Source organism: Bactrocera tryoni, chromosome 4, assembly GCF_016617805.1.
Source record: "Bactrocera tryoni isolate S06 chromosome 4, CSIRO_BtryS06_freeze2, whole genome shotgun sequence".
Taxonomy (NCBI): Eukaryota; Metazoa; Arthropoda; class Insecta; order Diptera; family Tephritidae; genus Bactrocera; species Bactrocera tryoni.
The window spans coordinates 31,844,571-31,861,174 of record NC_052502.1 but is presented as its reverse complement, the minus strand read 5'-3'; the positions used below and the strand labels follow the sequence as shown (position 1 = coordinate 31,861,174).

The following is a 16,604-nucleotide window of genomic DNA, read 5'->3' as shown; positions in this document are numbered from 1 at the left end:
CTCGCGCGGTGATAGAAAGGATATTTTTGATTAGCAGGCGGTCTCAATACTCCTTCTTCTTATCAAGCTGGAAGGGGCAAACTCATAAACTTGATCATATACGATTTCGGCGCTCCTTCGTAGAATCTCCTACATAACTATTTCACTATTTATACAAGGTAGTAGGCATGTATGTACATATGTACTACATTATGTACCTATGTACGCTCGCAAATAAAAAATATATGTAAATACATATATTTAACAACCTGGCATGTTTGTGCAGCTTTATTTTGATTGAACGAAATTTCATTTCAAGTGGCACTTAGAGTATGAGCACTGCTGCTTGCTTAAAGAAAATATGCGCGTGCCATTGTAGAACCTTCTTAAAGGTTAGTTTCAAATAGATCGCGGCATTGAATTCGCCATGGCTCGCTGGTGTCAAGTTAACAGCTTCTAAGACTACAAAATCATCCGAAAAAAACTCTTTTGTTTTACAATAAAAATCGGAATTTTTGAGAGAAATATTGGGTAGTCGAAAAATTATTTTCGTATTTCTAATCAAACCTCAACTTATTTGTTTATATTTATAATGAACCAAATATGTACCACTTTAATCGAACACTTTTTGCTATTTTCCTGCTAGCGACATTATTCCCTCAGTGTAAAACTTTTTTGGTTTCTTGGCGAAAAACTGCGACAAGAATTTTTCACAGGCTTCTCTTGCAGCCAACTTTACTACAATAAGGGAGTTCTGCATTGACCGAAACAATTGGTAGTCCGATGATGCAAGGTCAGGGCTTTATGGTGGATGCATCAAAATTTCCAGCCAAGCTCTTCCAGTTTTTGCGGAGTTAGCAAAGATGTGTGTGGTCTAGCGTCGTCCTGATGGAAGACGAAGCCCTCCTTGTTGATAAGTTCTGGCTCTCCTTTTTTTAATTGCCTGCTTCATTCTCATCAGTTGTTGACGGTAAAAAGTAGAATCAATCGTTCGACCAAGCTGTAGCAGCTCATAATGGATGATTCCTTTTCAATCCATCCAAACATTCAGCATAACCTTTCGAGGCGTCAATTCTGGAATTGCGACCATTTGTTGAGCTTTACCAGGCTTGGAACTGGATCTTTTTCATACATTATTGTTGTCTTTGATACACTTTTCGTCTCCTTTACTACTCGATTCAGCAATGAAACGCAGATGTTAATTCCGTCCATTAAATTTTTCACATATAATTCATGTGGTACCCAAACATCGAGCTTCTTTTTGTGGCAAGCCTGTTTTAAATGGTTCAAAACCGTTTTAACATGAATGTAAAGTTCCTTAGCGATCTCATGGCAGCTTATATGATGGTCCTGGTCAATATTTTCCATAATTTCATCGACTTTTACAACGATAGGTCGACCAGAGCGAGGTGCATCTTTCACATCGAAATTTCCAGAATGGAAGCGAGCGGACCATTGTTGTGCTACATGAACTGATACAGCATCGTCTCCGTAAACTTCACAAATTCATTGGTGGTTTGCGTGGCATTCATCCCATCTTTATACAAAAATTTCAGAATATAGCGAATTTCTTCATTATTTTAACTCACTTTTGAACAGCTGTAACTTTTTTTAATTTGCCCGAATTTAATTCGTTTTTGGTTAAATGTAACTTAAAATCTCACTTTTCCAACACTATCGACTACCCAATATGTAGTTTGATGTGATAATTTCACTTCATTAAAACTGAATAAGAATCGCTTGTAAACAGATCTGAAGCACAAACTGGCTGAGTGAAACGAACTTTGCGTTTAGCTAAAGAAGTTTTATATGCGTTTTCTGTGTATAAATTCTGCAGCATTCCAAGTATGTTCTTGAATCCATCAGAGTACGCAATAGCAGTTTTGTCTCATATGATCAATGAAGGTTTAATTGAAAGAACTAGTCGGCTAAGAAGCAACCTTCAGCTTGATTTGATACCATTTACATATGTATATCGGTCTGTATGTGAGGCAAGCCAGTACTAATAAAACTGCAACGAAAATTTCAGAAATCGATCTGAAAGATGTCAGTCCAAAGATTATTTTGATTAAATGCAAAAGTAAATCTATGAGATGTCCTCTTCAACCAAGAACAACCCAAAGCACGCCTTGGAACAACTGCAGAGTAGTAAAATGGGTAGTAAAGACGTCCGGACTCCAAATTGGACTGTGGGTGTGACGTTCCCTACAACTTCTACATCTATTTGAAAATATATTCAATATATCACGTGACTGGGACCTATTTCCAATTTGATCAACATATTTGAGTTTACAATAACTTCATCACAAAGTAATATTTCGAAACAAGTTTTAGTACTGCTATTTCCTTTTTCAAATGCGGCTGTTTTTCGGCGATTTCGTTTTCCAAATGGTCGCTATTGATGGTCCTTCCTTTTTTAAGTTAATCGCTAAAAATTATCCCATGCGCATTCCAAAATACAGACAGCATAACCTTGCCAGTCAACTGCAATGTTTTTCCACGCTCTGGAGCAGGTTCATCATCGGTGTGTGTTGGCTTCTTATTTCCTCTATTGTCACATATCGATGCAAAAATTCAATGTTATTAGGCTCGAATATCTCCAAACACTGCTCCGAATCGTCAACTTGTCATTGATCAAAAGTGAGCTCGCGCGGCACCCACTTTGCGCAGAGCTTTCGCACACCTAACTATTCATTCACAATATATCCAATACGTTGTTTTGATAACTTTAGAGCCTCTGCTCTCTGAAACTACTTCAATTTACGAGCATCCGGGTCTTTTTTATGTTTTCGTAGTTAACAGTATCTTTACGGCGTCCACTGCCTTCACCGTCCTTGGTGCTCATTTGGCCTCTTTCCAACTTAGCAAACCACTTTCCAACAGTTGATTTCTCTGATGCTTAGTCCAAATAATGTTCATCAATGCGAACCTTGGCTTCAACAGTACTTTTTTCCCCCAAAAAGCAATGCTTTATTAACACACGAATCCATTTGATCCATTTTTTGTGAACTAACACAAGTACACTACATTTTCTACAAAAAATTGTATGGATATCTTGAAATATTCCACATGACCGTAGTTCTTATAGTATAATATATGTATATGCCGAGTAGATTTGGATACGCATCACTGTGGGCAAAAAATAGTAAGACTTTTTAATTTAAATTTCGCGCGAAAACCCATTCGTCAAAATATTTTTTTCTTGGTGCCAAATGTCACTTCGAAATAATCATTAGTGTTTAGTATATGCTTGTCTTTGTGAAGGATATACATATAAAAAGCATTCGGCGATTTTTACGATGAGTGAAGTTATTCAAAAAATAAGTTAAATTTTGTATGCGGAATCGAATTTTTGGTTGTGAAATGTTCCGAATGTTGGAAGAGGCCTACGGTGATAATTGTTTGTTGCGAGCATATGTTTTTGATTTGTATAAACTATTCAAAGACGGTCGAAAACTCGTTGACGACGAGCCACGTCCAGGACGGCCATCAAAATTATATGAAATCAATAAAGTAAAGAAATTGGTGCTTCAGAACTGCTATTAACAGTCAGAGCTCTTACCGACATCTTTGGCATATCGGAAAGATCAGTGATAACCATTTTGAAAGATCATTTGGGCCCAATAAAAGTGAATGCACGATTGGTTCCAAAATTACTAATTACTTTTCGATAAACTGCATCGAGATATCATCTAAGATACAATACTTTTTGACTACCAGGATATCATGAAACGTATTGTTACTGGCGACGAGGCTTGGATCTATGCTTACGACTCGGAAACAGAGCATAAATCGGTCGAATATTGTGGAATATACCCCGGCAAAGCAGGGCGAGAATCAAGTTTTCTTCGCTTATCGAGATGTGGTGCACTCCAAATTCCCTCCGACCCGCCAAACTGTCAGCAAAGAATACTATTTGAGTGTTAAGCGTCGTTAGCGCGAGGCTATTAGTAAAATGAGGCTGGAATTATGAGCCATCAACTGTTAGTTTATGCACCATAATAATGCTCCGTCGCATACTGGTTGATTCTTCGTGAGGTTTTAGTCAAATTTGCAATCAATATCGTGCCGTAATCACCGTATTCGCCTCATTTAGCTCCGTGTGATTTCTGGATCTTCAGCAAACTTAAACGACCGCTCCCGGGAAACCATTTTGAGTCAATTGAAGACATTAACCTGAACTGCTAAGCATTATTCCGAAAATTGACTTTACCAACTGTTTCGAAGATTGGAAAAAATGTTGGCATAAGTGTATTGGGGCCATGTGGGTTTACTTTGGAGGGAGGATATGGTTTTTGAAGAATACATTAAGAACTTTAAAATTACGAACAAAGTCTTATTATTTTTTGCTCATAGCATACCATCTAATAGGATATAAGTAGCTGTTTATTTTCTAGAATGGCATTCAATTGCCAATATCAGACACATATCAGCATCAATAAAACTATACAACCATGAGGATATCTTTACTACAACACTAAAAAAATATGAAATGTCATTTAATTACTAATACAGATATGTCTGGAGTTGGAAAGTTATCTAAAATGCATAAGAGCTGAGCATAAATGCATAATTCCGGCGCAAAAGACATTGGATTGCCAATAAAAGGCAACTAAAACTAAATGAAAATGCAGATAAAAGCGCATTAAGTGCGACCAAAGAGTGGATAAATGAAAATGAAAGAGCCGAATGCGCTCAAAAGTGAGAATGACTTTGTTGCAAGAACAGCGCATAGAGTGGACCATAAAATTATTAATAACTCTGTTAGTCGCTTCGACATTCCCAATAGACAGTTAGATGCTAGGACACTAGGGAATGCACAAAAACATTCTAAATTGTTGTTGTATGTCTATGCTGGTATTTGCTGGCTTGAAAATGAAGTAATTTGGTAGCTCGTAAAATGTGTTGCTTTTATGGTGCAGCGTGGCGCATGCGCAGCAACACATATCCATTATGTGCACGCCAAATCACTGCTTATACATATGTATGTTTGGCTGTGTTTGTTGTATTCCCTGGCAACAATAGTTAAAATGCAAATGCGCCAAACGCCTCTTGTCCGTCCCTCGCTCTCTCCATGGGCTTTGTGGCAACTAAGTTGCCGTTTATCGCCACAAAAAAGTGGAAAAACGTTTCATTATCTCTATCATTTCATGGCGATAGGTGGAAAATGCAAGAAATAAAATTTAATTGATTTCATTCGTGGCTATGAAGTGACCGCCATTGCCACTCGCCGCTGATACTGTGGCGCAGAGTCACCCGGTTAGCTGGGAGGTTGGCAGTTGTGTTGTCTTATCGTGATTCAAATGTAAAAGGCAGCTTCTGTTTTCATAAAAATGTGCCACCGGCAATACGAGGATGGACGACTGAGAGTTCGCATATTTTACAGTGTACGGAATGTCTACGTGGTTGCCTATGAAGGGGTTACTGGAGTAGAGGAGAATTATGACCACAAAATAGCAGAATGAGAAATGATACAAAACAAAACTTAACCTAGAACTAACCGTTCCAAATAAGGTTGGATCGCGAAGTAACAACTCTTGATTGGATAAAGTCGGTATAATTTCCAATAACTTATAAGAGATTGTCATGAGAATTGCGGTCTTAAGTTCCTTGATTAGATCGACGAAAGTGAACATTACGCCAGGCTTCAGACGCAACTAGCTCTCAACACACATTGACCACCATTCACAGTGGAGCCATCAACACCTTCAACGGTGCTTAGCGTGCTAAGAGTCAAACCGCCGCCCATAACAGACAAAAAGCTCGAGTTTCGACCCTGGCGCAACTTCGTTCTGAATGCTGTAGCAGGTAAAACTCGAACTTATTCAGAATTTATTCCGACATACCAAATGTGTGTCCAGCGTTCAGGCGTGCCCAGCGAACCCTTCTCCATATGGTCCGTCCCAGTCGAAAGATTCTTGAGCCTACCTTTAGATCACTTCGATGACAACCAGTACAGGAACGATTCCATTGATTCGCTCAAAATTTTTAGGTCATAAAAATATTTATACATAGCATTGGAAGAAGTTAGGCTATGAGATTGATCTCAATCGATCGATCTATGTTGGACAAGTTTGAAGGTAGGTCCTTTTTGTTACCCAGAAACACCTAAAATAGATAACCAAATCCTCATACAACGACGAATCCTTTTTAAGATTTGTCGATCATAAAAATATTTATCCACAGCAGTAAAAGAAGTAAAGTTAGGATAGATTTGGTTAACTTAAGTCGTAGGGTTGAACCCAATCGATGGATGACAGCTGTGAACGTTGATTCCTTGTAATAACCAAATCTCCTGGAGCTGAATCTCTAAATTAGCGTAGCGTTTTGAGTTTACCAAACAATTTTTCAAGACAGCCAGTTCGCTAAGTTCGCCGAAAGTCAGTCTACCGAAAAATTTAAGTCTCAACTCAGCAAAATTCGGGCGGTGTCCGACTTTTTTTCTCTTATAAGTCATCTTAGTCTACAAGAAACTCGAAGTTCTGGTTGTTGATCTGCGCTTGATAAGCTCAGGAGAGGTGCACAGCTCCAGCGATAGAGCCTAAGAGGACAATGGAGTACCGACTTACTTTCAGTCGTTTGATATTCGAGTAAGCTCGTTGACTTTGCAGTTTCCGGCGGTTCTGCTGTGACTGGACACCCAAACAACCCAATGCGGAAATGCAATGCTGGTTTTGAACATACAATCAATGAGTTCAAAGCTAGTTTAGTCGCTCTGCTTTCAGAGTGAAAGCACACATATCTGAAGGAAGCCGCACTTCGCAGCAATACATGCACTGTTACTTTTATAGCGGCCACCTTTGCTTGAAATACGCTACAGTAGTTTGAAGTTAATGGAGAACTCCCGACAGAAGATTTCACAATCCCTCCCTCTTAACTTCGAGCCCACCGTGAAAAAGCTCACTGCATCTTTTCCACAACGGCTTTGCTCCACACGAAAATTCATTGTAGTTATGTAAGCAAAGGAGAAACCGCCGGGAAAAGATTTCGCGATGCAGTAATCTAAATTGTCAAGAGATACCGATTACGCTGTTAGAAGACGCTCCAATTGCTTGGTTAGTGCGGGTTTTCCGAGAGCCAATCAGCTTATAAACGACTCTTTAAAACATACTAAATAAGCCAAAAGAACCACATCGGTCCGGTCTACGGGTTGAATAATGGAGTCTTCCAGCGAAAACAGTGTAACATCAGGATTTTGTATCTTCAAGCTAAAAGAGCCAGACCCTTTTCATCGGTTTAAAAATAGAGCCTCCCAGCGAAACAAAATTAGTTTAACTTTTTTTGGATTTAGGGCTAATCCATTTATAGCAGCCCACTTGGTTACAACATTTATATACCCTTAGGTAAGTTCACAAACGATGTTTAGGTATTTTCTCTTGTTTCCTCGTCCCTCAAGAGGAGGACCGCAAGAAAATGATGGCATTCACAGAAAATAACCAAAGAATAGAGCTGATACCACTTTTCGTGGCTAGATTTCATGATATTTATATGCAAAAACTTATTCCATCCCAGACCATCCAGTTTGAAGAATATCTACAAAGACGAACTTTTGTCAATCCCCTTCGACTAATAATCGTTGTGTAAATACTTGGTCTAACGACTGCGTATCTGTGGCATAAAATCAAAGTACAAGAAAATTGCAAACCAATTGCTGTAGCTATTAGACGCGGCTACTTTCAGCCACCAATCGGCAAACATCCATACGAATATATGGGACCTTCGGACAATGGCAGGAATTATGCAAAATTGCTGTGGCAAGCACAATTTTCTAGTCTACAAAGTAGCTGGCGGAACATCAAAGCATTTGCTGCGCGCATGCGTAGACACTCACACACACACACATTTGCATAGGCACGCACACAAGCGCACTCCCGCGCCGCCGCTAAATATCAGCCCTGTGTGTCTAATCGCTGAGATTTATCAGAATTCTGCGGTAAAATCGAGGTGCGATTTCATAGTAGCTGCTGGGATAAGCGAACAAAAAAATTTTTTGCTTATTTTAACGTGTTCTTAGCAACTCGCCTCCTTTGTGTGGCACTGTTCAGCCGCTCTGTCTCTGAGCGCAGCAAGGCGTGAGCTAGCCCATTTAGGACAGCGAAAAGTAGCTCACTGGTGGCGCGGCTGCATCGGGCTCAACAACAGTAGCCAACCACTTTACTTCCTGTGTTTAGGTTGCTGTTGTTGTAGGGAAATCAAATTTATATTTGCTTTTGTTGGACTGCTTTGTGTTGTATGTGCAAGCGATTAGGCTGTTTGCGTTGGACTTAAATGGTCGAGTTGTGGTCACAGGATATTTGTAATGCGGTCCGGCCATGTGGAAATGCATACTTATACACAAATACATATATACATATGTATATATTTGCAAATATTCATAGCATATGTATATATGTATGCATATTCAAACCGATAATGACTTTTCTATTGTTTCTCAGTGACTTACTTTCTTCCAAAAGCCGCTTACTCATATGGTTGGTAAAAATCAGACATAGGCACTTACATACATACATATAAGTATGTGTGTACTTATAAATAAACTCATACGATAGCATATTTACTCACATATCGGTAATTTGATCGCGTTGCCATTTTCAGCTCAAATTTTTTTTTTTTTTTGATTTTGCGGCGCTTTGTTATGTTTCTGTTTAAATCGTTCCTTATTTACTGACTTTGCTTGGTCCAAATATTGACTTAACTATGTGAATCTTTTGCGGGAAATGCGGAAATGCAAAATTTCAAGGATTTGCCGAGAAACTAATATCTTTCTATACATACATACATACAAACATATGAGAGGACTAACAAATAAACGCACAAAAGCAAGTAATAACACATACGATTCCAATTTACGATAAGAAACTTGTATGAAGGATATGTGATATGAGATAACCATCGGTTAGCCTAAACTTAATCACTTCTTATCTCTATTTTAAATCGTAGCGCTGTTTTAGAATCGGGATACATGACACTAATTCCAACTTTGCCTAATTTTCATATTTCTTATGAACTACAGCCAAAACTTCCCGAATTTCGGCCATAAATTTCAAAAACCGATATTGGGAATTTGAAGGATAAGTCTATGTAAAATGAAGACAGCTATTTCCATCAAATTCGGTCGCTATCATAACAATATAATTTTGTAAATATCAAGTTTTCTGAATATTTAATCTCTGATATCTAACCATATTATTTCCAAATTTAAGTCGATAACAGAAATTGTATTATCGATTAATTAGAGATGATAACTAATGCAGAAAGCAACAAGAAAAAACAGTAACTTCGGCTGCACCGAAGCTAATATACTCTTCACAGGTTTTTAGTAACTATGTGTTCAGTTTGTATGGTAGCTATATGCCATAGTTAACCGATCTGACCAATTTCTTCGGAGATTACATTGTTGCCTTAGAAAATGATCTATACCAAATTTGGTGAAGATATATTGTCAAATGTAAAAGTTTTCCATACAAGAACTTGATTCCGATCGTTCAGTTTATAAGGCAGCTGTATGTTATAGTAGTCCGATATCGGCCGTTCCGACAAATGAGCAGCTTTTTGAAGAGAAAATGACGTTTCCAAAATTTCAAAAGGATATCTTAAAAACTGAGGAACTGGTTCGTATATATACAGACGTACGGACGGACGGACGGACAGACAGACAGACGGACATGGTTAAATCGACTCAGCTCAACATACTTATCATTTTTATATATACTTTACAGGGTCTCCGACGCTTCTTTCTGGGTGTTACAAACATCTTGACAAACTTAATATACCCTGTTCAGGGTATAAAAAGGTTATGCATCCTGTTGAAAAAGTTATGGAATTCATCATACTAACAATCTAAAATGAAGTATCCTTTTTATAAACGAAATTTAACTATACATATATTGATGTATAGTACTGTCATAATATTCTGGTCACATAGTCGCACCCACCTCAATCTGGAGTAAGTCCGCTACGGTCTAGATTTCATCAAAAAATTTCGGAAGACGGTTTCATTTTCCCAGATAAAAGAGTCCGAAAAGGTCCGAAAGACGAACTTCGTCCGGAAAGTCCCATCCGACGTTCTTGTCAACAGGATCGCTTTAACAGAAAGGCTGCCAAGCGATTATGATACTATTTTTCAACGGAAGCCATGTACCGAATTTTTGTACAGATATCGTTCTATGTAGAAAACATTATCAGATTCATTCAAATGTCTCTTCGCACAATCCTCGTAAGACATTAGAAATAACCCTGGCGATGCAACAGTTGAAGATTCACAGACGGACTATGTCCTTGAAACAAACCCTTGGACAGCCAAAAGGGAAACAGTAGAATATTAGACGGTGAATAAAACCAAGTTTGATATCTTTAGATCAGATGGTTTCCGTCATGTATGGAGAAGATCAGATGAACGGTTCAGCGGAGAGTCCCCACCATCCACAGTACACCAGCCAGTCAGCAGGAGGGTTTAGGGCTGTTTTTCTTATAAAAGAGTAAAACGGATTGAATTAATTGAAGGAAGAGTAAAGGATGAGGCCTATACAAAAATCCAGTAAGCTAATTTGATACCCTAATAGAGCTGTATCATCACCGTTATCTTTCAAAACTATTTTGTGCCATGTCATGAGATCGACTACCTAAGTATGTTTTTTCAGTTCTATTGCTTATTATCTATCTCACTGATGACTAATTTTGATCCTTTAATTTCTGTTTTTTGCATGTTCGTGGTTCTAAGACTGAAAACCAGTAGCTGGTTATAAAGCATAGATAGCCTCACAGAAACCAACGGCGTATATTGACAAGGAGGTGAGAATACTGCAAAAACTCATATATTCACTGCCAGCAATGATAAAGAGGCGCGATAAAGTATTGATTGCAATATTTTTCAATAAACATTATACATTTCTGAATTTGTAACAAACATTCATTGTGATGTTAGTATTATGAATTTTGTTATTAATATTGTAGGATATTCCCACTTTCATCATCATTTGACCAAATATGCATAAAATTCTCTCCTGAAAAATTAAATATTAATATTTATGGAATATCCCTTGAGTATTCTAATATTTAATAAAATTCAATTCATAAATTTTTTACTCACCATTTTCCGAATTCTTTTCAACCCAACTCCACAAATATTGTTCGTTCTGAAAGAAAAGAGGTATGTATAGAAATTATATCGATTGTTTCAAATATATTTATTTTCTTAATTAAAAGTTTTATAGTTAAAGAAAAAAGTGTAATTTTTTATTTCACATTATGGTTTTCGGTCCAACAATGTTTAATAGTCATCATCAAATCATTGTATTATTAATTGTAGTTTAATATGTCTTAATAAAATAATTCGCCTATCGAAATGTATATAAGGATTCACATTTTCATAGTTCTTGAAAATTTTACACCATGAATTGGTTTTAAAATTTAACTACCTTTTTATATTCTGAAGTATTGTAAAAACCGTAACTTGGTAAATTCTCAACCTTAAAGCATGAAACCGATAGGTCAATGGCCTTTTAGAACTCCCATAGCCAGGCAGCGGCTCGCCTTACTAAGGGCAAATAGCTCACTGGATCTCTTACAATCGATATTGGTCAAAAAGGCCTGCAATTGCGCTGTGGTATCCATACTAATTTTATCACAAATTTCCTCGATGCCATTGATAATGAGGTTAGGCATTCCATAATCAACTTCAAACGTACGGTTAATGACCTTAAGTCTGGTATCGCCTTCTTGCTATCACAGTGGATAGTCTCTTTTCTGAAGGAGGCTGCACTATGGAAGAGTAATTCTAACGTCACCTTAATGACAGCAAAATTAATATGTTAAAAATATCAGAATTTTGGATTTTTTCTTTAGGTTACCAGAAACTTAACCGGTTCATTCGAACATATGAAAAATATTGTTGGCGACACAGTCCCTTTCTGAACAACAATTTACTTTAGTACTGGTAGTATTATCACGATAAGGTATACCGATAGATTTAGATTTTGTTTAGTATAATAAAGTGGACCTAACATTCCTGTATACTAGTAAGTAGAGTTTTGTAATGGCTTTGTCGGCACTTATACTGAAATGATCTGTTCATAACTTCACTATTTCGTCTTAGCATAGTTTGGACAGCTTTTTGTGACTCTGAGTAGAATTTCCTTTCATAACGGTTTATGTCTTGAAAGAGAGTCTGCAGCACCACAATTTGCATTCTGATACTTCTACTACTTATCAATCTAAATAGGGTTAGATCGCCGATGGATTAGCCCTTCGCTGAATCTAATCCAGATTCAATTCCGGTAACTTAGAACCAACTGTTGAGGAAATTCGATAGATTCTGAAGCATTTTGACTTTGGTTCAAGTTAATGCTTCTAAACTTTTAAGACATACATGAAATGAAACAATGAGCTGTACAGGCTACTACTTATATAAAATTATGACCAAATTTTCGTTGAAAATGTACGAATGCATCTTTGTTCAATAGCCTCGTTTTATGTATTTTACCCAGCGGCCTGTTACACCAAAAAGCAAGAGAAGAAAAAAGAGTATTTTGAATGAGTCAAAGAGGGAATGGTTTAGTAGGACCACTACTAATGAATTATCCAATGTTTCAAATATTTATTGCGCTGCCAAATAATTAGCGCACATTATGAGTAATTGCTTACGAATTTAATGACCGAAAGTCCGAAAAACTTAAGAACATTGGCGCTGCAGGCGGCAACACCTTAGAAATCTGTTTGGCAAAAGCCGACAAAGCAACGCAAATTTAATATCTCGACAGCCATGAAACCGTTAACCGTTAAACGCCCGACAGAATTACGATAGGTGTGAATTACATGCAGCCACATATACATATATCTACATGCAGACATAATTATATTAAAGCGTGTTCGCTGTGGCAGTCTGGGTGCGCAAACGTCGAAGTAATAAAATATAACACTTTTTAGGCGCCATGCGTTGCATGCCACATATGGCGCTTGGCGTGAGTGGCAGGCGTGTTGCGTGTTGCAAATTTAGTGCAAACACAAGTCAGCGAGCCCGTCTGCGCCTACTCAACGCTTGCATGCTGATGAGCCCGGCAAATTAACTAAACGCTCGAGCGTTGTGCATGTTATTCACATACCAAAAGTGTGCATGTGTGTATATATAGCTGTGCATTTGCTTATAATAAATTATATTTTGGCATTGTAGCGGTCTGTGAGCGATTCGGCGCTCATTCATTTAAATGCTCTTCCAATTCCGAAATTTACCTGTTCGATGGTTTTTCATGCATGTGCTCGTATGCTGGTTCGTGTGGCAACGATTTGCCAGCAAGGTGTGAATTTCATAGAAAAAAGTCAACAACAACAACAGCAAAAAGGGTAGGCCAGCTAAGGCAAAAAAAAACGAGGCAAGAACGTGCGAAGTAGTTCGCACCTTTTTGCAACAATTTAATGGGCAAACTGTCGTTTTGTTGTTGTTGCTATTGCCGTTGTCAGCACAGTTGGTCTCGTGTGTGCTTAACAACGTTTTTTTTGTTGTTTTAGCTGTTGCTAAATTTTTTTCGTGCGATTTTGCCAGCAAACCCAGCGCTGTTTTGCTGAATTAGTTTGTATATATGGAGTTGTTGTTGTGATTTTTGTTGTTGTACTTGTGTGCGTTGTCTTTTCGTGGACTTGCTGATATTTAGCACTTTAGAACATAGTTAAACGGGTGATTAATGGCTTTTTAAGAGGCTCAAGCTGAGTATTTGAGACGCTTAATTGGAATCTACAAGTCAACAAGTTGAATTTAGAGACACAAACACACACGCATACATGCATGCATACATGCATAATGAACATTGTATGCAGGCAACGCATGCTGCTTGCCGCAACATAAATCTGCTTAAAAGTTGGCACTAATAGGATTTGATTGGTACGTTCGGCAGCATGTAGACAGTTAGCAAGCAAAAACAAAAACAACAAAAAATAATAATTAAGAAAAAAGTAAGCTTCAGCTGCACTGGCCTTGTTATACCGTTCACAAATAAAAATATTTCTGATCAGAACTTAATTTTGATCAGTCAGTTTGTATGGCAGCTATGCGCTATAGTGATTCGATCCGAACAATTTCTTCGGAGATCATACCGTTGCTTTCGACAATAACTCGTGCCAAATTTCGTGAAGATATCTCATCAAATGCAAAAGTTTTCCATATAAGCAGTTGATTCCGAGAGTTAAGTTTGTATGGCAGCTATATTCCATAGTACTCCGATCCGAACAGTATGTTTGTATATTATAGCGATGTCTAAGGTAGTATTCTCTGCCGAATTTTGGTGAATCTATCATGTCAAATAAAAAGGTTTTATTTGTAGGCACATGAGTTTGATCGGTCACTTTGTATAACAGCTATGTGCTATAGTCATTCGATCTCAACAATTTCTTCGGAGATTGCACGTTTGTTTTGGATAGCAACTCATGCCAAATTTCGGAAATATTTATTGACAAATAAAGAAGTTTTCCATATAAGCACTTGATTCCGAGAGTTCAGTTTGTATTGCAGCATATAGTTATAGTGGTCCGATCTGAACAATATGTTTATATATTCCAGCGATATCAAAGATAATATTTCGTGCTAAATTTCATGAATATATCTCGTCAAATAAAAATGTTTTCCTTATAAGGACTTGAGTTTGATCGGTCACTTTGTATGGCAGCCGTATGCTATAGTTGTACGATCAAAATAGTTTCTTCGGAAATTATAGCAACATCTTTAGTAATAATAGTCTATGCCAAATTTTGTGAAGATTCCTTGTCAAATAAAAAAGTTTTCCATACAAGGACTTGAGGTGAACCGGTCAATATGTACCGGCTAAATCGAATCAGCACGTCAGGCTTATCCTTTATACGCTTTATAGGAACCCCAACGATCTAATACGATCTTTCATTTGGGTGTTACATACGTCGTGGCAAACTTAGTATACGTTGTTCAGGGTATAAAAACAAATTAGAAAAAAAATCTAAAAAAATAAAAGAAATTCGCCTAAATACTACCATATCTGCCATCTCTTCGGAAGTGTTGCCTGCTTGTTTGCCATTCTGGTTGCTGGTGTTAACTTCAACACCTTTGTTCTTGAGTCACTTATTTTTCGTTCGTTTGATGAGTCGCTTTGTGCGCCTGCGCGTAATATGACACCGCCTTCCTCCTCTGCGATACTTTTGTTGTTAATTAGCGTCAGCCGTTGTTGGTGCTCCCATGTTTTATGTATTTTATGGTTAGTTTGTATCTTTTAGTTTTATTTTTATTTCTTTTTATTTATTTTCATTTATTTCTTTAAATTTTTTTTGTTCACCGCCACTCAACGAGGTGTTGCCCCAGACAATATAGTTAGCGCAAATTTGTGCAAATTAACACCTACGTCGGCGTTAGCGTCTGAAAGCTGTTGATGGCCTTTTGATTGATGGCATTGGCGCATACTTCAGATTCACTGAATGTCTGATATTCACTTTCCAGGAATTAGATTAAAATGATTAAAAGTAGCTAAGTGGTTTGTAGGAATTTCAGTTGAGAGAAGAGTGGAGGAAACTCTTATTGTTAGAGGATTTTATTTGGTGAATATAAGTTGAGAGAATATAACGGTAGTAAATGAAAAAGAATTTCATCAGAGCCATACTTTATACTCAACATTGTCGCTAGTTAAAATAGTTCTAAGTGACCACATCTGGTAGCAATTCTAAGCTAAGGTAATGCAAATTTGTCGTGATTTTCTTTGAATTATCACATGGTGCATTGTTTTGGCCTCCACTGACATGCCGATAGTTCGACAAATAACATTCAGCCAGTCTACTGTTGAATGTTTGGTTGCTTTTAGTTTTTACTTTCAAAAATCTGTTTGGTTTTGTTATACTTTGTCTAATATTACTTTCTTGAGCCGCCTGCTGTTTCTCGAGTTTGTTTTGTGCTCTACTTACGGCCTAATTGCCGGCATGCAAACAGTTTTATTAACTGAAAGATAATACACGCATATGCTATACGTTTACCCTGGTATATAAGCGACCATGCAACAAATCTAGTTTTACGTTGCTTTTGATAAAAAATAATTTGAATTCGTAGCAAGCTTTCAGTAGCCGTGATCGTCTAGTGGTTAGGACCCTACGTTGTGGCCGTAGTAACCCAGGTTCGAATCCTGGTCACGGCAATGCTTCCCAGAAGCATTGTCACGGATGGAAGTGAATTTTTTTTAAATATATAATATATAAATTTTTATACTGCAAGATTAGCTTAACTTTAACGCACTTTATGTTTTGAAAACTGGAACTTGAAGATTTATTTACTTTACATATAAACTAGATTATGACTGGCTTTTTGTCCGACCAGTTGTATATAAACATACATATGTATTATTTAACGGCTTTGGAATATTCTACCTTAGATAAGTAGGGAAGAGCTCATATGAGAAAATATAACTTTTTATAATTTCATAATGGCATCATAATATAGATATTGGAATTTAAAAAATATTATTAAGCTTGAGCAAAAAATGGGCGAAGAAAATATTCCATAATATTTATATTTGAACATGGAAAAAACTCTTGGTAGACAATTCTCTCTCTGCGAACCCCACCAAATAATTAGCAAAACTTGACCGTCAATTCTGACTTGGTCACCATTTGCCGTGATTCGACCA

The 16,604-nt window shown here is 37.4% G+C and overlaps 1 non-coding gene across 1 annotated transcript; it reads left to right on the top strand.

The window, feature by feature from the left end:
- Positions 1-16,043: 16,043 nt before the first annotated feature.
- Positions 16,044-16,115, top strand: Trnah-gug. The gene has a single exon. It is a non-coding gene; the product is annotated as a tRNA-His (tRNA).
- Positions 16,116-16,604: the final 489 nt, after the last annotated feature.